Genomic DNA, 22,203 nt, shown 5'->3' on the forward strand with positions numbered 1-22,203 from the left:
TGCCAGACATTACACTTTCAAACTCGGACTCGTATTGCTTGTAATGATAAATCCGTTCTGGATTATTTGACCAATGAACAGGATGCAGTGCAGCCAATATACACCAGAGAAAACACTTGTTATCGCTGTTCTGTATATTTAACACAGCCCTCTTGTGTTGAATGTTCGGTGGAAGAGGAACGTAGCTGGATGCACGAAGAGGCGAGAATCGGTTCACGTAAACAGTTAACGTGTGAGGACTTCCACATAGAGACCATCCCGACCCTTTAGCCTCGAAATCGTCATGTTTCTTAACCAGCTTGTTGGAAACTTTATAATACAAGTTGTCTAAATTTTCGACGTCAGCAAAATAAAGAGTCTGGTTTTTTGTACGATGATAAAAAATACTCGTTGTGCCATCAACTTTCTCGTATTCAGAAAACAGAACAACATATACTTTTATAGAGTTGTTTTCAAGTTTATCTTTCAAAATATTTAGTACAGATGTTTTTGTTTCGTCCAAGAAACTTAGAATGTCACGGCCTGGTTCTGACTTAAATGAGAAATCCTGGAGTTGGTCGTTGAATGCAGATCTAATTGGTTTGGGTTCATTGGATAATTTACTTAGCTTGGAAGTGGAAGCTTCCGTTTCTGAATTATCGATTTTTCTTTTCGATGCTTGTCCGGTCGATGATTTGCAAATTTTGAGGTGTTTACTTAAATTTGTAATGCTGATCATCTTTCCGCATCGAGCACAAGGCTTAGAAGGTAACGAACGATTAATTCTCGAACCTGTTTCGCTACATCTTGCCCTGTGCTTGCTAATATTAGTTTTAGATATTAATTTTTCGCAAGTAACACATTCGATCCAACTGGTGGATTCCATTATGCTTTCTCAGATCACACAAACCAAAAATCTAGTATATAGCGATACAATTTTCAGGTATGTTATTTTATATAGAATTTCTTGGGTGCGAATACAAAACTCAAGAATTCAATCTACTGTGAATAGAATTTCAGGTATGTTATTTATATAGAATTTCTTGGGTGCGAATACAAAACTCAAGAATTCAATCTACTGTGAATAGAATTTCAGGTATGTTATTTATATAGAATTTCTTGGGTGTGAATACAAAACTCAAGAATTCAACTTAACGTGAATATAATTTCCAGGTATGTTATTTTATATAGAATTTCTCGGGGTGATTACAAAAATCAAAATTCAACTTAACGTGAATATAATTTCCAGGTATGTTATTTTATATAGAATTTCTCGGGGTGATTACAAAAATCAAAATTCAACTTAACGTGAATATAATTTCCAGGTATGTTATTTTATATAGAATTTCTCGGGGTGATTACAAAACTCAAAATCCGAGACAGTTCAGTTTTAACGTGTTCATACTTGAAAAAAAAATGCAAAATACGCCTTGGAGATTTCAACCAATCCACTTTATTAGATTGGGGAAACTCTAACTATTGTTATTTGGAACCTTTAACCTTTTTTGGTGACGTAGAGTACGCGTAGAGAGGTCGGGTTTAGTGCGTCGGTCGAGTCTCGGTATCCTCTGTCCTCCCATACCAAAATAAACATAGATCGTCATGGAACAAAAAAAAATATTCCGAAAATTTTCTAAGTCCAGCGTTAAAAAAATCTTAAATTGCAAATATCTCGAAAATGGTAAGAGTTATCGAAAAAATATATCGAAAAACACCCCCATACGGCATCGTTAGATGCCCCCTGTCGATTTTGGAGGTGTAGAATACGTATACCAAGTTTTGGTGGTCCTGGGGTCAAGGGGTAAGAAGTTAGCCAACCCCCTCCCAAAAACTTTGATCACTCGTAACTTTTGAACGAATAGTCGTAGAGAGGTCGGGTTTAGTGCGTCGGTCGAGTCTCTGTGTCCTCTGTCCACCCATACCAAAATAAACATAAGTCGTCATGGAACCATTTTTTTTCATCAATCGAAATTTTTTTCCAAGTCCTGCGTTGCGTTAAAAAAAATCCTTAGGACAAAAAAAACCTACAAAGACAGAGACATGGACATAGACATTACATATAGACATTACATATAGACATAGACATTACACATAGACATTGACATTAGACAACTTAACCTAACTTAACCTAACTTAACCGGGAACACGAGCCCGGGGACAGGGGGGGACCCCCGGGGACAGGGGGTGGTTACTCCTCCGAAGCAGTGGTTGAACGCAGCTAATGATCGAATATTGTTTCCAATGTGCTTTGGATACATACATGAACATCATACAGGGTGTTTCTAAAGGTCGTTTACAACGCTTGGGAGGTGATTCCTCACACGAAAACAAGCAAAAAGTCTAAGTTCCATTTTTACGACTGAGGGTTCGTTTCCGAGATAGGAGCCTCGCAAAAGGTGACAAAGTGAACGTCACACCTGACTGGGACGAATACTATAACAGATAGAGAGGCGGTTCCAAGGGAATCATAAAGGAATCGTATGTGCTCAGTCCGGAAGTCACTATGAAAAGTTCACTGCACGCATGCGCAATGGAGTCCTCAAAGGAATTGGGGATTTCCAGCAAGAACAATACATGAAAAGGGTATGTAACGCAGCAAGAAGGACCGTGACAATGAGAAATGCGTTCAAGACAACACATCCCGACCTCAAACATCAAAACATGAGCACCGAACACAAAATCCGAAAAGTTGAGCACGGTTGCATACCCCAGTTACACGCGAGGAATGAACGAATCATGTCATGTGGCATACGAGAGACACATTACTCCACCAGGAGGAGGGAAAGAAAAACACAATATCAGATGATTGCGACAACGTGTATTTTTACACGCGACAACTACGTAATATCCCCCCCACACACACACACAACAAACAGCAAATGCTACAATGTCTTATGCACAGACAGTGCGTGTCACTGTACACCAACTGAAGATGTCACTTTCACCACACAAAGGGGGTGGGGAGCAATACCAAAAGTGTTCGCACGTGATCATTGTGACATAAAAGAGACCAGTTTTGGAAGCGCCGCACAGGCAAGTCTGGCTCTCGTAGTCTACGTTTGACTTTCATGACTGCTGTTCCCGCGAGTGGAGCTCGAAGGGTTGGTTCTCTCCGGCAGTCGTTCCAGTCGTGTTACATGTGCTGGGATATGATCAGCAGTTCGCTCTAGGTTGTCATACGCATTGAAGAGTACTAGTATGTTGTATTGAAAGAAGTTGACGTGGTGGAGTGGGCAAGTCCAGTATCGCTACAATTGGTCTGTGGTGTTCGTACGGTGATACGAGCAATTTGTGCAGTGTGCCAGTGTTAAACAAAAACGATACTTTGCAGTTCCAGCTCCCTATTACACAGATGGCTGCGTATACGACCCAGCAGCTAGCAGACATGCATCTCATGTATGGGGAGGCACGTGGTAATAGCCGTAAGGCAAGGCGTCTTTATGGAGAACGCTTTCCACATAGACGTTTACCGTCTCACACCTTCTTTCAGGTAGTGGACAGTCGACTGCGTGAAACAGGGTCAGTGTTACCACCGCGACAAGAAGTTGGAAGACCCCGAAGTGTACGCACACATCAGTTTACAGAAGATGTGTTAACAGCGGTCGCAGAACATCCTGGCACCAGTACGCGAGTGCTTGCTCGGGCACGAAACACGTCTCATGTGAATGTTTGGCGAGTGTTGTCAGAGGAAGGAATGCACCCTTTTAAACTGCAGAAAGTACAAGAACTGTTACCTCGTGACTTTCGCCCTCGTATGGAGTTTTGCCAATGGTTGTTGCATCAGCTGGACACAAACCCTCACTTCGGGGCAAACGTATTGTGGACAGATGAAGCCATTTTCACCAGGATGGATGTCTTCAATAGAAGAAACAGTCATGTATGGGACTTTGACAACCCACATGCACTTTTTGTGGCCCATCACCAGCACAGGTTTTCAGTGAATGTGTGGTGCGGGATAGTACATGATCATTTAATTGGACCATACATTCTCCCTGTTCGCCTGAATGGTCGCACGTATCATGCATTTCTTAGTCAGGTTCTGCCTGAATTGTTGGAGACCGTACCTTTGGCACTGCGGCAAGAAAGGTGGTACCAACAAGATGGGGCACCAGCTCATTTCGATCGTAATGTACGACATTTCCTGCATGACGTGTTTCGCAATAGGTTCATTGGTAGGGATGAGCCTGTGCCTTGGCCACCGAGGTTGCCAGATCTCAACCCTCTCGATTTTTTCTTATGGGGAGAAATGAAAACCCTCGTATACGACACACCTGTCACATCAGCTGAGGACCTCGTTGCTCGCATCAACGTCGCCGCCGCGACTGTACAGATCGACCACAAGGAAAAAACCTTGGGACGAAAAGTCCCCGCGGAGCTTTCCCTTCTTCCCTCCACCTCGGGCCATAAGGAAGCATGGTCCACTCTCCCCCTCCTCTACTCGCGGGAGTACGGTGCACAGGAGTCGCGGGTCTGCGCAGGTTGTTTTGCTTCTGGTTCCACTATAGCAGATACACCTGGCTTGTTTGCTCGTACTCGACAATCCTTGATTCGTCGCTGTCATCTCTGCGTAGAAGTAAACGGCAGACATTTTGAAAACCGTCTGTGATTATTGCCCTCGGCAAATCTCAGTGAGAACACTCTTGGTATTGCTCCCCACCCCCATTGTGTGGAGAAAGTGACATCTTCAGTTGGTGTACAGTGACAGGGACTGTCTGTGCGTAAGATATTGTAGCATTTGTTGTTTGTTGTGTGTGTGTGTGGGGGGGGGGATATTACGTAGTTGTCGCGTGTAAAAATACACGTTGTCGCAATCATCTGATATTGTGTTTTTCTTTCCCTCCTCCTGGTGGAGTAATGTGTCTCTCGTATGCCACATGACATGATTCGTTCATTCCTCGCGTGTAACTGGGGTATGCAACCGTGCTCAACTTTTCGGATTTTGTGTTCGGTGCTCATGTTTTGATGTTTGAGGTCGGGATGTGTTGTCTTGAACGCATTTCTCATTGTCACGGTCCTTCTTGCTGCGTTACATACCCTTTCCATGTATTGTTCTTGCTGGAAATCCCCAATTCCTTTGAGGACTCCATTGCGCATGCGTGCAGTGAACTTTTCATAGTGACTTCCGGACTGAGCACATACGATTCCTTTATGATTCCCTTGGAACCGCCTCTCTATCTGTTATAGTATTCGTCCCAGTCAGGTGTGACGTTCACTTTGTCACCTTTTGCGAGGCTCCTATCTCGGAAACGAAGCCTCAGTCGTAAAAATGGAACTTAGACTTTTTGCTTGTTTTCGTGTGAGGAATCACCTCCCAAGCGTTGTAAACGACCTTTAGAAACACCCTGTATATATATATATATATATCAAGATCAACATATACATTAAACAACCCCGTTCAGAATCCGTAGACTCAACACAGAGAAGTAAATATACACGCTGATGAAGACTCCTAGACACGCTGAAAAACTTTCGACCACGACCGGGTTCGAACCTATAGGCCACACGTAGGACGAACAATGACAAGAACGAGTGAACGCCTTAACAAGCACGGCTACGGAGGAGAACCGAAAAAGGTTGTGTAAAATTGTTCTTATATACCCAACAAAACTCAGAAACTGTCATACGCGAGAGCTATATTTTGCAACAACTATAATTACCCAACACTAGCAACAAGAACAAAAAAATATATCAATTAGATGTATAATATTAATTAGTAACTTTAGATAATATTAATTATTAGTTTTCAGTTGTAATTAATTTTAAAAAACAATTAATAACATGTTAGGTGATGATAACCAAGTGCAAAAAGCATTGCATTTTTTTTTTACACACAAACAAAGCACCACTTAGTTCACAAAACCTCTAACAGATGGCAGATAGTTACATGGTTCTAGTTAGGATGATGATTTTTGGGTTGTTGGATTGGGGCTGAAGAAGACTATTTGTTGTAGTGACCACAGTATTGTTTTTTTTTGTGTTTTCTGTTCTCTTACGAGAATTAATATAGGTTCTCATAGAACCCTCCAATTCACGACTTAGGAAAAATCTGTTTGCGGAAATCGAAAATGGCGACCGGAAGTGAGGTTATCTTGGAAACGGTAAGACTTAGGAAAAATCTGTTTGCGGATTCATCATGTACACCTACACGTGAGAAAAAGTATGAATAGAACCTATGTTCGGAAATCCAAAATGGTGACCGGAAGTGGGGTTATCTTGGAAACGGTAAGACTTAGCAAGAATCTGTTTGCGGATTCATCATGTACACCTATATGTGAGTAAAATATGAATAGAACCTATATTCGGAAATCCAAAATGGCGACCGGAAGTGGGGTTATGTTGGAAACGGTACGACTTAGGAAAAATCTGTTTGGTGATTCATCATGTACACCTATATGTGAGTAAAATATGAATAGAACCTATATTCGGAAATCCAAAATGGCGACCGGAAGTGGGGTTATGTTGGAAACTGTAAGACTTAGGAAAAATCTGTTTGGTGATTCATCATGTACGCCTATATGTGAGTAAAAGTATAAATAGAACCTATGTTCTGAAATCCAAAATGGCGACCGGAAGTGGGGTTATGTTGGAAACGGTAAGACTTAGGAAAAATCTGTTTGCGAATTCGACGACTGCAAGATCAAGAACGTTTATCTCAAGAATGGCAGGAACGAAGTGTTCCCGCGCGAGAATTACAACCTCGACATGACCAAAGACGATTACCTCAAACTTTACGAAGCTTACACCTCTTACAAGCGCGTGACCGAGGGAAACGTGGACATGTACTACGCGCCCAGCGAATTCAAAGCACGGAGACCCATGTTCGTCATCAACACGACGAAGCGGAAGCAGGTGGTGGTCAACGATCGCACCAACATCAAGGTCGTCTGCGAGTTCCACGACGCGCTGCCTGCCGATACTCTGTGCAGCGTCATCCTCATTGCAGAGAAGTCCTTCGCGTACGACGTGAAGAACGAGAGGGTGACGGAACAGTTTTAAAATATTCGTAACAAAAATTGCCACATACTAAAAAAAAAAATCAACATCCAACACATTTTAGGTTATATAAAATTTGTGAAAACCTTAAAATACTGAAATATTAAAACAAACAGAGTCCCTTGTAGGTTAGTTCGGTGCGTAAAAGATCGTAAATAAAAAAGAATGATAGGTTAAGTTATATCACTGAAGATCGTAAAAAAAAATCGTAAGAAAAAGGGATAGGTTAAGTTATATCACGTAAGATCGTGGCATTCGTACCAAGTACGAGGTGGGAAAAAAGGGAAATTTCACTAAAACATCGCTAAACGCTAAAACATCGACAAAAATTGTCAAAATATGTCAAAAACTGATATTCAATTGATAAAAAAACAGGGAAAAAAAGGGCTCGTACCAAGTACGACTTTGAACCGGCCAATATACACTACTCTTTAAGCTCATCTTATGTACAGATAGAATAATCTGAATTAGGCCTACACAGTTTAAAAGTGGTAGCCGTACTCCGTGAAATGTGCCTCCACCAAGCAGGCACGTAGCCAGGGAGAGGGCTAAGGGGGCTGAAGCCCTTTGAAATCCTACGAATATCTATTTTAAATATTAGTATGTAGTGGTAATTAATTTTACTTCCTTAGCGGGATTAAACATTAGATTGGAAAACGTTTAGTGTATAATAGAGGAACCAGTTTATATTTTTATATTCTACCATTTAATCCAAAGAATAAATGGATCCACAGCTCTCAAAATTTATAGAGGTCACAGAATATAAACTTTATGCCTTTCCTTTAACGGAATGTGTAAAAGTTAATAACAAAATACAATAACTATGAATCTCAGTACACTAACCGTACAAAATATAAGAAAAATAATGGACAACAGCTGCGTTGAATATTCACTCATATATAGTTGTTTCATTATTGTAAAATGAAAGTTATAACCTTGGTAATAATTATTATTGTCATTATTATTTACACTAATAGAGTTTTATCAGTGGCCTGCCCCATCTACAAATATTTCTCGCGATAATGGTTGAGCCCCCCCCCCCCCCCGCGAAATAAGATCCTGGCTACGGGCCTGCCACCAAGGATAGAACCCGGTACCCGTTAATTACAAGACGACAGCATTACCACTAGGGCATCAAGGAGTGCCTTCTAGATGGCGTAGGGGTAATGCCGTTGCATTGTAATCAAAGGGTCCCGGTTTTGATACCCGGTGGAAGTACATGGTGGTTCTGATCCCACTCAGTGATGTGCGTTTACGCGTAAACAACGATAGTCTACATTCTACACGTAGACTATTTTATACACGATGACGTAATCTATGTAAACAACATGGCGAAAGGGCGCCGTGGAAGTAAAACAAAATTATACTGCGTGTCAGTTGCTGATGTGTGAGGAGAACTTTTCATACGATCCCTTCCAAATTCGAACAATTTCTCACCTAGGAAAAAAACCTAACATAGGAAATATTCTAGTATTTTATAGGAAAAAGGCTAATGTTGCCTCACGACTGCCATCTGTTGTTCTTCTTGCATACTATTTATCTTCTTCCATAGTTGATGATAGAAGAGAAGATATTTTTTTTTTGTAAATTGGATTCTTTTAAGTTAATTAGGAACCAATATAGTTGAAAATGTCACTTTCCTTTCTTGAAAGCCTTGAAAATTAATTTTAATGCACTTTAGATTTTGTACGTAGTCTATGTAAACTACAACCCAATGTAATTTACGGCACTGATCCCACTTTAGCTATGTAGGTCCAGTCCCGATTAACCCTAATGTGCATAAAGTGGACTTAAACAGCAACAAAGCCATCAAAGAGGCCCATTAATTCAAACTATACAGGGTGTCATTTTAATGGCGGCCACCGACCACAGATTCGTATAGAGGACATCAAAACAAACAACTTTTCTCAGTAACATTTTTCTCATTGGTGCACCATTTCGGCGCTACAGCCGTTGAAAAAAGACCGTTTTGCCGCCTGGATGCTGGCAACCCAACACAACATTTGATCGTATCTGTGACGTCATTTCCTGCGGCGAAACAGCGCACTGCAGGGTTGCAAGGAACACACAAATTTTGTGAAAATTTACAAACTACCAATGACGTGATTAAGTGTAAAACGAAGCGAGAAACGCGTCCAGTAGACCGAACATCATAGCCTGCCAGCCAGAAGTTCAGCAGTCATCTCAGGCGAAGTGGGAATTGAACCAACGATATGAGAAATGGTAGTAGATAAAAATTGTGACTCCCACTGCAACTCTGATTTCTTGACCAAACGACTACAAAAAGTTGAAAAACTCACTTTCTCTTCCTGTTCCACGCCTCATTTAGTGCGCTGACGACGTTTCACGGGGGCAAAAAGGCAGTGATGAGTGAAAGATGAGCTCTCATCCTCTCATCCTTCTCATCCCTCTCATTCTCCTCTCATCCTCCTCTTATTCTCTAATTCTTTTCTCATCCTCCTCTCATCCTCTTATTCTCTTATTCTCTTATTCTCTCATCTTTTGAAAGATGAGTGCATCTTATCGTAATTTTCTAAGTCTGGGACCAAATGTTTATATATCGTGACCCCTCTCTTCTCATTCTCCCATCTTCTCATCTTCTCATCCTCTCATCTTTTGAAGAATGAGTGCATCTTATCGTAATTTTCCAAGTTTGGGACCAAATGTTTATATATCGTAACCTTCGTAAACCTCTCCTCTTATCTTCTCATCCTCTTATTTTCTCATTCTCTCATTCTCTTATCCTCTTATTTTCTCATCCTCTCATCCTCTCTATTTTTAGAATATTGTCGTCAACATTAGAGATGAAGTTGGAGTGCTGGAATCAACGGGGCCAAATGTTTATATATCGTGATCTTCGTAAACCTCTCTCTTGGGGGAACGATGTGGCATATACACACGCGCGCGCTCTCAGCTTAATTAATCTGCATGCATGCTTAATGTTTGATTTTTTTGTTTCTAGTTCGACATGAGATACACACAATTTTATTTTTTGAAGTACAGTTAATATTACCTAGGTTAATCTGTGACATACAACTAGCGATCGACACGACCACCTGACACACAGACACAGAGAGAGTGAGCAAATTTAAAGTGTGATCTATCGTGAATTAAACTAAGCTCCCTCACCCACCCACATATAGCCTTACAGGTGACTCAAAAGCAGAAATTGGTCATAGCGTGACAGGTCGATCTATCGTGAACTAAACTAACCTCCCCCACTCATACATACACACTATGTCTTACAATAAGTAAGGCTGCTATATCACATGTAAGGGCTGACGGTTGCCAACACACACAAGATCTATTGCAAACTTTATTAACCTACGACATAAGCCATGGACACACACACACCAAGCCTTCCAGATAGGCTATAAGCAACTCACTTCTTGCAATTGTATAACGGGGAAAATTAACCTACAGCTAGCAACACTGTTTGAGCTGCTTTCGACGAGTAGTGTTACCAAACGTATTTTTTGCAAATAGGCTCTACAGCTAGAGGCTTTGTCTAACAATTGATTAAATTAAGTACCGAACATTATCGAAAAGCAATTCTGAAAACATTATACTGAAATAACAACTTACCTCATGTAAAAATATTACCTAGTACGGGTTAAGCTGTGACATACAACTAGCGAACGACACGACCACCTGACACACAGACAGCTTATACGCAGTTTTTCCTATATACGTACTGGGTTTAAAAGATAACTTGCAACAACCATTTCACTCACCTCCTATCATATAATAAAATTACCACAGGTTTTTGATACTTGCTGCCAGAACATGGTGGTTTTAGACTGGAAATTCAGCCCGATTATTCTATTTGTGCAAGAGAAAAATGATGATGCCTGCATTTGGAATATATAATTCTTCTTACGGTATTTTGCGTGCCCCCAGTAACCTTGCTTTCGATTCACGGAAGCTATGACGTGTATTTCCTGTTTCGCGAACATGCGAGAACCTTTCACAATGTCGCATCAGATAATAATATATTGCAAGAGCGAGTTGGTTGTGTATATAAATCTAGTCTTGGGGAATGGACATGAATATAATGTCAAAATTATTGCATAACTTAAAAAGAATATTTATTGCACTGCGCTTTCTAGCAAAGGTAAATGTGGAATGCCCCCCGGCCCCTCAGAGATTCGAATACTGTTAGTTAAACAGCAAGCATTGTCATATGGACTGACGATTATTATTTTTTAAAAAAACAGACCTCGTAGTAAGTTATAACCTGAGCTGTCTTGCAAGTCTCTCGAGTTTGATATCTGGTGAAGGAATATGATGCCACTATAAACTGTACACAAGATATACCCAGTCCCTGGCATGAGATGGACGAGGACCTATACAGTTGTACAATGGTTGTTCTCTTTATTAAAGCATAGCGCTTATTTACATGTCAGCGCAACATGCATGCAAAGAAGGGAGGGAGACCATAACGGATAATTCTTATTTCGATGCCGGTCTACGACTCTGAGGGCTCAAGTTACAATGTTTACCTATAGCTGTACATATTTAAAAATGACCTGAGCAATTAAATGTTACAATACCGATCCTGATTTTTGTCGGATGACGTAGGTTGCAATCCCACCCCCGATGGCGTATAGACTTAAATGTTTCCATAACATGAAATACTGTTAATGGAAATCTGTTGTTTCTAATGTAAAAATCATATAACAAGAAAAAGAAGAAAATAAATGTTGCGAGCAAATACGGAGCCTCAACCCAAACACACAAATAATCAGACAAGATGTCAACGGTGCGTTCATAACTAACAAGTGATTATTCAAAAATTGAAATGGTGCAGGGGGGAAACAACCAACTAACTAACTAGGCTTCTTAAACCCGAGGACAGCAAATACAAGCCTATTCTGATCTGAGAAAGATTTCTATCTATTTTTTTTCCATCCCAACCGATTTTTTTAGGTTTATTCAACCCCTCATGGTACACGAGCTCCCACTGCCCTGATGGTGGAGGAAGCGAATCTATTTGGACATGAAAGAGCATTATGTGTGGGAGACTATAATTTATACATGTGGTTGCTTGGATGCTTACAGAGGATGCCATAGCTCGTGCGATTGAGGCATTTTATTAAGCACATATTTTGATGAGTGTAAAGAATTAAATAAGTCACAAGGGGCTGAGGCATGGTTCGAATTTCTCGATCTAGGTATGGATGCAGACAGACACGAAGTTTTGTGTGTGGACACAAATGATAATGGAAAAATGCCGTTCACCCCGATAGCATAGTGGTAATGTTGTTTTTGCCTCGTTTCCATCGACAACATAGTGGTTACACTGTCCAATATTAAGAAGTTTGAATATGCCTAACCTAAAATAAAATTCAAGAATTAATAGAGTTAAACATTTGCCACTCTGAAATGGCGACGGCTATCATAACATCATTTTCAGCGGGATAATAATGACAATATTATATATATTAAGGATTAGGCCCGAGGAATTCTTATTCACTACACTCGTTTCCGCACAACTCATCGACTACAAAGCAACAATGTTAGGAAGTGTGTGCATGGTCCCAAAAATACAAATTTAAAAATTACTAATGAGACATGAACTCCTTTTACTGGTGTGTATTTGAATATGCGAAAATGAGGTACTTTGAATAACCACAAAAAAGCTTGCAACGGTATAGAGAAGGGTCACAACTTCAAACTTTAGACGATTTTTCGTTAATCTGCAAAAGGCCAGGGCGTACGGTAAATTGATTTTATTGAAAAGTATGCAGAAGCAGTGTTGGAAGCAGTTTGAAGACTGAAACGGCTATGGAAGGACACTTATTATAATGTTAATATTTCAGTATAATGTTTTCAGAATTGCTTTTCGATAATGTTCGGTACTTAATTTAATCAATTGTTAGACAAAACATACATTCGAATTCAAGAACGGAAAATATGAACAGCGAATGAATGCTTTAGAGTAGATGTGATATTTAAAGGAGGTGATTATTTTTTTACTTTCTCAATTCAAAACAAAAATTCATGAATATTATTATCATTGAATGGTTGGTTAGGTGCTCGGTTTACCTTGTCCCTCCGAACGAAAGATGGAATGTATACAAGCCTGTGCCTCCTAAGTTTATCGCGGCTATGAGGATAAATCGCGAAATAAAACAAACTGGAAATTTTCAATATATATATATTTTTTATAACATACTTCACTAAGGAGGTCAAATGACAAGTTGGATTGCTATTCTTTTTATAATTTGTTAAATTTTATTACGAACAAGGAAAGAATGCATGGCACTTAATGCTGTAATATTATTGATTAGATCATCGTTTATCTTGTCCGCATCGATTAATCTTCTTATGTTCTTCTTTTTGTCTTCTCGTCGCGTCCATCTCTTCTGTTATCACAATCGAGACTTCTAGATTATTATTTCTTCTCCCTGCAATTTTAGAAATGTAATTTTTCATCCAGCGAACGCCTGAGACATTTCAGCAAAATGTCGATTATTCAATGGATGTTGTAAGGTTCCATGTTTTTTTTTTTCACTATCTCTTGTTTGGTCGATTTTGAATTTGGGAGTTATTTTTTTATTTTGCCTTTCGCGACATGTTCGACTAATCGTGACAATACGTTTCAACCTTTCTGCATAAACGTTGAAACGTTTCAACGAACGAACGTTGAACCAAAAAAAAGGTTTTCTCAAACGTTTAGACGACTACGAAAATGTTGAAATGTAAAATATTGTTGCATTGTAATTAAAAAAGAATTCGTTGAATATGCCTAACCTAAAATAAAATTCAAGAATTAATAGAGTTAAACATTTGCCACTCTGAAATGGCGACGGCTATCATAACATTATTTTCAGCAGGATAATAATGACAATATTATATATATTAAGGATTAGGCCCGAGGGATTCTTATTCACTACACTCGTTTCTAACCTGTCCACACTGGAAACCGAAAACACAAGTACGAGACACTAACTTGGGAGAGGACATGCAAAAACTCTGCAGGGCTCATCTTAAAAACTTCAGTAGATGTTTGTCATGGAACTCCCTCCTTAAATTCGATTCGAAAGGCACAAATATTCCGGTTCTTGAATAAGAAGCGCGTATGCCTTCGGAAAGAGAGAAGAAGAAATAAATAAATCAACTCATGCATATTCTTCATGTACGTACGCTTGGTGACAAGAAACAGTATTTTTTTTTCTCTTCAAGAAATTGTTTTCAACTTTTTGCTAGGTGACCCAACAGGAGTGGACGAAATAGCTTATTCATTCAAACTGGAAGCTTGCTTTTTTTTTCAACAATGGAAAACACATTATTTCCAGTGAAATATCGACTCAACTACCTAGAATGGCTACCACGGGCTTGGTGACTGAATACTAAAAAACTATCGAGCGACTTACTTCACAGCAGTGTCACTTAGTTTCAACAAGAACAGTTCAAGGCTTCCCGGGTGTCCTGCAAGGTTCGGCATTTATTTTTTTTAATAGCAAGCAGATGAACTGGCCTTACAATATGAAGACTTCTTTCACTGTGTCGGTTGCAGTTATTTTCTGGTAATTATGTCTTGCCGATGGCGTTGTCGCTTTGTAATCAAAAAAGTACTAGGTTTCGATTGATACCTGTTGGAGGCACATGGTGGTTCGATTTACAGGCCCAATCCCGATTTGCTTTTCCGTGCATAAAGCAAACTTAAAGCTGCAATTCAATTAATGATTTACTGGTAATTATATTCTTGTGTCAAGTACATCCCCTCTCTAGGAACTTTTAACATATATACTGCTTGTTAAATAATATTGTGTTTCTGATTTTTCATCCTCATAGTCATGAATAATCCAAGAGAAAAATATATTGTGCTGATATTCGAAACATGCAATAAAAATATATGATCAAAAAGCTAGCGAAAAGAATAAACAGTGAAGGTAATACACACAAGATTCGAGCCGTATGGTTTGAACAGAATTAGATACAAAATTGGATTGATCTTGCTTATTTATAGGGTGAGAGATGGAAGGCTTCTGTTGCTAAACCTTCGGGTTTAAGAAGACAAGAGAATTAGTTGGTTAATACCGAGCTATTAGGAACTGGCATCCTTGAAACTTCATGCTGCAAGCCTCGTCCTCTACACGTTTATTTCCGACATAATCCTCACTCTTGTTATGCTTTTTTTTACAGATAACATCAAAAGCCGTGACATGCGATTTTCTGGCTTTTTTATTCACAACATGGATATTCATGTTTCTCATCACATCGCAATGATGAGGATACTCAAAACCATATAGGGTTTGGCGAGTCTCAGAGCTCCAGGAAAAAAGAAACTCCTGTAGGATTTTCCGTGTAGCAGTGAGACACGCTAGTACCGTAAATTGAACTGCACATAATTTAGATTTTATTGAAAAGCAAGCAGAAGCCGTGTTGGGAGCACTTTGAAGACTGGAACGGCTATGCAAGTACACTTATTATAATGTAAACATTTTAGTATAATATTTCGAGAATTGCTCTTCGGTACTTAATTTAATCAATTGTTAGACAAAACACAACATTTTGAAATGAGAATTTCTTTTTTGGTACTTGAGAAACTATTTAACACTCTTCGTAAAGCTGTATACACTATTTCCAATTTTTTGAGCCTGAAATTGTGGTGAAATCTCTTTTCTGTTCCTACAATAGTTAGCCCAGTTTTTTTTAACAGTACATCTACAAATTCCATGGAAGTGTACCAGTTATCAGTAGTTACATTTCTGTTGGTATCAAAATTAGGTTTACACAGTCTTACTACAGCCTGCCTATGTATAGAAAGCTTTTTCTCGTTTTCACATTACTCTAGCCTATCTGTTCTAATGTGTTCTGATTATTAGTTCTAGTTATATTAGCACCAAGCGAATAGCAAGCTTGAGAATTGACATTAAATTCACTCAGAACTTGCAAAATTGCTTTCAGGGTTGACAAATCTCATACAACTCGGAAGTACTGCAAATCTAGCTGATGACATGGTTACTCGAAATATGTCCTGTTCCGTCTGTAGCAAAAAAAGATCGAAAGTTTTTGTTGTTCTATTTAAAATTATATTGTAAATAAGGAGTCCAAGGAAGCTTTTCAGTTCTGTAAGGGCACAAGTTGTGAGCACAACTCTATCAGAATTAACGTATTTTTTTCCTCACATTTTCAATTTATTTTTTTTGTCTATTTTAGCATGTTCTCCTGCATAGTGTCTGTGATAATGTAGCCCCATGCATCAACTGGAACTACTTTCTTTTTTTTTTGTAGTTCGGGATGAAACAAAAAAAATATATATATATTCCGGGACTCTGGTATGTTTCGTAGTCTCCACTGAAGATCTCTTGAATCTATTTTTTATCATAAAAATATTTGTCACTTACTGTATCAGGTCCACTGCTTTGGTTGTCTTCATCGCCGTCAACTGACACATATGAATCGGTATCATGATTGCTTTGAATATATTCTTCGTCCTCTGTATTGGAAAAATTCAATATCTGACACATCACTTAAAATCTCGGCAAGCATATTTGCAAGTTTCTGTTCAAAGTTCGGATCACGAAAAAAGAGGTCGCATTGCCTGATATGTTCCACATTTTTTTTTTATTTAACTCACAGTACACACACAAACACAGTCGTGACGTTCGCTAAAACCGACACAGTGAAAGAAGTCTTCATATTGTAAGGCCAGTTCATCTGCTTGCTATTAAAAAAAATAAATGCCGAACCTTGCAGGACACCCGGGAAGCCTTGAACTGTTCTTGTTGAAACTAAGTGACACTGCTGTGAAGTAAGTCGCTCGATAGTTTTTTAGTATTCAGTCACCAAGCCCGTGGTAGCCATTCTAGGTAGTTGAGTCGATATTTCACTGGAAATAATGTGTTTTCCATTGTTGAAAAAAAAAGCAAGCTTCCAGTTTGAATGAATAAGCTATTTCGTCCACTCCTGTTGGGTCACCTAGCAAAAAGTTGAAAACAATTTCTTGAAGAGAAAAAAAAATACTGTTTCTTGTCACCAAGCGTACGTACATGAAGAATATGCATGAGTTGATTTATTTATTTCTTCTTCTCTCTTTCCGAAGGCATACGCGCTTCTTATTCAAGAACCGGAATATTTGTGCCTTTCGAATCGAATTTAAGGAGGGAGTTCCATGACAAACATCTACTGAAGTTTTTAAGATGAGCCCTGCAGAGTTTTTGCATGTCCTCTCCCAAGTTAGTGTCTCGTACTTGTGTTTTCGGTTTCCAGTGTGGACAGGTTAGAAACGAGTGTAGTGAATAAGAATCCCTCGGGCCTAATCCTTAATATATATAATATTGTCATTATTATCCTGCTGAAAATAATGTTATGATAGCCGTCGCCATTTCAGAGTGGCAAATGTTTAACTCTATTAATTCTTGAATTTTATTTTAGGTTAGGCATATTCAACGAATTCTTTTTTAATTACAATGCAACAATATTTTACATTTCAACATTTTCGTAGTCGTCTAAACGTTTGAGAAAACCTTTTTTTTGGTTCAACGTTCGTTCGTTGAAACGTTTCAACGTTTATGCAGAAAGGTTGAAACGTATTGTCACGATTAGTCGAACATGTCGCGAAAGGCAAAATAAAAAAATAACTCCCAAATTCAAAATCGACCAAACAAGAGATAGTGAAAAAAAAAAACATGGAACCTTACAACATCCATTGAATAATCGACATTTTGCTGAAATGTCTCAGGCGTTCGCTGGATGAAAAATTACATTTCTAAAATTGCAGGGAGAAGAAATAATAATCTAGAAGTCTCGATTGTGATAACAGAAGAGATGGACGCGACGAGAAGACAAAAAGAAGAACATAAGAAGATTAATCGATGCGGACAAGATAAACGATGATCTAATCAATAATATTACAGCATTAAGTGCCATGCATTCTTTCCTTGTTCGTAATAAAATTTAACAAATTATAAAAAGAATAGCAATCCAACTTGTCATTTGACCTCCTTAGTGAAGTATGTTATAAAAAATATATATATATTGAAAATTTCCAGTTTGTTTTATTTCGCGATTTATCCTCATAGCCGCGATAAACTTAGGAGGCACAGGCTTGTATACATTCCATCTTTCGTTCGGAGGGACAAGGTAAACCGAGCACCTAACCAACCATTCAATGATAATAATATTCATGAATTTTTGTTTTGAATTGAGAAAGTAAAAAAATAATCACCTCCTTTAAATATCACATCTACTCTAAAGCATTCATTCGCTGTTCATATTTTCCGTTCTTGAATTCGAATGTATGTTTTGTCTAACAATTGATTAAATTAAGTACCGAACATTATCGAAAAGCAATTCTGAAAACATTATACTGAAATATTAACATTATAATAAGTGTCCTTCCATAGCCGTTTCAGTCTTCAAACTGCTTCCAACACTGCTTCTGCATACTTTTCAATAAAATCAATTTACCGTACGCCCTGGCCTTTTGCAGATTAACGAAAAATCGTCTAAAGTTTGAAGTTGTGACCCTTCTCTATACCGTTGCAAGCTTTTTTGTGGTTATTCAAAGTACCTCATTTTCGCATATTCAAATACACACCAGTAAAAGGAGTTCATGTCTCATTAGTAATTTTTAAATTTGTATTTTTGGGACCATGCACACACTTCCTAACATTGTTGCTTTGTAGTCGATGAGTTGTGCGGAAACGAGTGTAGTGAATAAGAATTCCTCGGGCCTAATCCTTAATATATATAATATTGTCATTATTATCCCGCTGAAAATGATGTTATGATAGCCGTCGCCATTTCAGAGTGGCAAATGTTTAACTCTATTAATTCTTGAATTTTATTTTAGGTTAGGCATATTCAAACTTCTTAATATTGGACAGTGTAACCACTATGTTGTCGATGGAAACGAGGCAAAAACAACATTACCACTATGCTATCGGGGTGAACGGCATTTTTCCATTATCATTTGTGTCCACACACAAAACTTCGTGTCTGTCTGCATCCATACCTAGATCGAGAAATTCGAACCATGCCTCAGCCCCTTGTGACTTATTTAATTCTTTACACTCATCAAAATATGTGCTTAATAAAATGCCTCAATCGCACGAGCTATGGCATCCTCTGTAAGCATCCAAGCAACCACATGTATAAATTATAGTCTCCCACACATAATGCTCTTTCATGTCCAAATAGATTCGCTTCCTCCACCATCAGGGCAGTGGGAGCTCGTGTACCATGAGGGGTTGAATAAACCTAAAAAAATCGGTTGGGATGGAAAAAAAATAGATAGAAATCTTTCTCAGATCAGAATAGGCTTGTATTTGCTGTCCTCGGGTTTAAGAAGCCTAGTTAGTTAGTTGGTTGTTTCCCCCCTGCACCATTTCAATTTTTGAATAATCACTTGTTAGTTATGAACGCACCGTTGACATCTTGTCTGATTATTTGTGTGTTTGGGTTGAGGCTCCGTATTTGCTCGCAACATTTATTTTCTTCTTTTTCTTGTTATATGATTTTTACATTAGAAACAACAGATTTCCATTAACAGTATTTCATGTTATGGAAACATTTAAGTCTATACGCCATCGGGGGTGGGATTGCAACCTACGTCATCCGACAAAAATCAGGATCGGTATTGTAACATTTAATTGCTCAGGTCATTTTTAAATATGTACAGCTATAGGTAAACATTGTAACTTGAGCCCTCAGAGTCGTAGACCGGCATCGAAATAAGAATTATCCGTTATGGTCTCCCTCCCTTCTTTGCATGCATGTTGCGCTGACATGTGAATAAGCGCTATGCTTTAATAAAGAGAACAACCATTGTACAACTGTATAGGTCCTCGTCCATCTCATGCCAGGGACTGGGTATATCTTGTGTACAGTTTATAGTGGCATCATATTCCTTCACCAGATATCAAACTCGAGAGACTTGCAAGACAGCTCAGGTTATAACTTACTACGAGGTCTGTTTTTTTAAAAAATAATAATCGTCAGTCCATATGACAATGCTTGCTGTTTAACTAACAGTATTCGAATCTCTGAGGGGCCGGGGGGCATTCCACATTTACCTTTGCTAGAAAGCGCAGTGCAATAAATATTCTTTTTAAGTTATGCAATAATTTTGACATTATATTCATGTCCATTCCCCAAGACTAGATTTATATACACAACCAACTCGCTCTTGCAATATATTATTATCTGATGCGACATTGTGAAAGGTTCTCGCATGTTCGCGAAACAGGAAATACACGTCATAGCTTCCGTGAATCGAAAGCAAGGTTACTGGGAGCACGCAAAATACCGTAAGAAGAATTATATATTCCAAATGCAGGCATCATCATTTTTCTCTTGCACAAATAGAATAATCGGGCTGAATTTCCAGTCTAAAACCACCATGTTCTGGCAGCAAGTATCAAAAACCTGTGGTAATTTTATTATATGATAGGAGGTGAGTGAAATGGTTGTTGCAAGTTATCTTTTAAACCCAGTACGTATATAGGAAAAACTGCGTATAAGCTGTCTGTGTGTCAGGTGGTCGTGTCGTTCGCTAGTTGTATGTCACAGCTTAACCCGTACTAGGTAATATTTTTACATGAGGTAAGTTGTTATTTCAGTATAATGTTTTCAGAATTGCTTTTCGATAATGTTCGGTACTTAATTTAATCAATTGTTAGACAAAGCCTCTAGCTGTAGAGCCTATTTGCAAAAAATACGTTTGGTAACACTACTCGTCGAAAGCAGCTCAAACAGTGTTGCTAGCTGTAGGTTAATTTTCCCCGTTATACAATTGCAAGAAGTGAGTTGCTTATAGCCTATCTGGAAGGCTTGGTGTGTGTGTGTCCATGGCTTATGTCGTAGGTTAATAAAGTTTGCAATAGATCTTGTGTGTGTTGGCAACCGTCAGCCCTTACATGTGATATAGCAGCCTTACTTATTGTAAGACATAGTGTGTATGTATGAGTGGGGGAGGTTAGTTTAGTTCACGATAGATCGACCTGTCACGCTATGACCAATTTCTGCTTTTGAGTCACCTGTAAGGCTATATGTGGGTGGGTGAGGGAGCTTAGTTTAATTCACGATAGATCACACTTTAAATTTGCTCACTCTCTCTGTGTCTGTGTGTCAGGTGGTCGTGTCGATCGCTAGTTGTATGTCACAGATTAACCTAGGTAATATTAACTGTACTTCAAAAAATAAAATTGTGTGTATCTCATGTCGAACTAGAAACAAAAAAATCAAACATTAAGCATGCATGCAGATTAATTAAGCTGAGAGCGCGCGCGTGTGTATATGCCACATCGTTCCCCCAAGAGAGAGGTTTACGAAGATCACGATATATAAACATTTGGCCCCGTTGATTCCAGCACTCCAACTTCATCTCTAATGTTGACGACAATATTCTAAAAATAGAGAGGATGAGAGGATGAGAAAATAAGAGGATAAGAGAATGAGAGAATGAGAAAATAAGAGGATGAGAAGATAAGAGGAGAGGTTTACGAAGGTTACGATATATAAACATTTGGTCCCAAACTTGGAAAATTACGATAAGATGCACTCATTCTTCAAAAGATGAGAGGATGAGAAGATGAGAAGATGGGAGAATGAGAAGAGAGGGGTCACGATATATAAACATTTGGTCCCAGACTTAGAAAATTACGATAAGATGCACTCATCTTTCAAAAGATGAGAGAATAAGAGAATAAGAGAATAAGAGGATGAGAGGAGGATGAGAAAAGAATTAGAGAATAAGAGGAGGATGAGAGGAGAATGAGAGGGATGAGAAGGATGAGAGGATGAGAGCTCATCTTTCACTCATCACTGCCTTTTTGCCCCCGTGAAACGTCGTCAGCGCACTAAATGAGGCGTGGAACAGGAAGAGAAAGTGAGTTTTTCAACTTTTTGTAGTCGTTTGGTCAAGAAATCAGAGTTGCAGTGGGAGTCACAATTTTTATCTACTAATGGTAAAAACGTATTCAAAATGAAGTGTCAATTTCGGATTTTGTCTCAGCCTACATGTCAAATATCAACAATACATTTTATTGGACTTACAGCTTACATGTGGCTGTTTGCGCCCAGTTACATGTCAAATATTTGCAAATCTCGTTGCAAGGTTGGTATCTACAGGTTTTGTGTCCAGATGCCTTGTGGTACTTTTGTGCTGATAACGGAAGTATCCGAGGTTCACGTTGTTACATTACGGCTAAAACACGTACAACCACAGTAACAATCTAATTATGAATCAGTAGCGAATATACTGTCCTGTTCTTAGTT

At 38.7% G+C, this 22,203-nt stretch overlaps 1 protein-coding gene across 1 annotated transcript in view; it reads left to right on the top strand.

Annotated features, from left to right (window-relative positions):
- Tbh (Tyramine beta hydroxylase) overlaps nucleotides 1–22,203 on the top strand; it is an 89,155-nt gene that overhangs the window by 52,376 nt on the left and 14,576 nt on the right. The gene's annotated exons all lie outside the window — the stretch shown is intronic.

This window comes from Lepisma saccharinum, chromosome 23 (assembly GCF_977018435.1).
Source record: "Lepisma saccharinum chromosome 23, izLepSacc3.1, whole genome shotgun sequence".
In the NCBI taxonomy this organism is placed as follows: Eukaryota; Metazoa; Arthropoda; class Insecta; order Zygentoma; family Lepismatidae; genus Lepisma; species Lepisma saccharinum.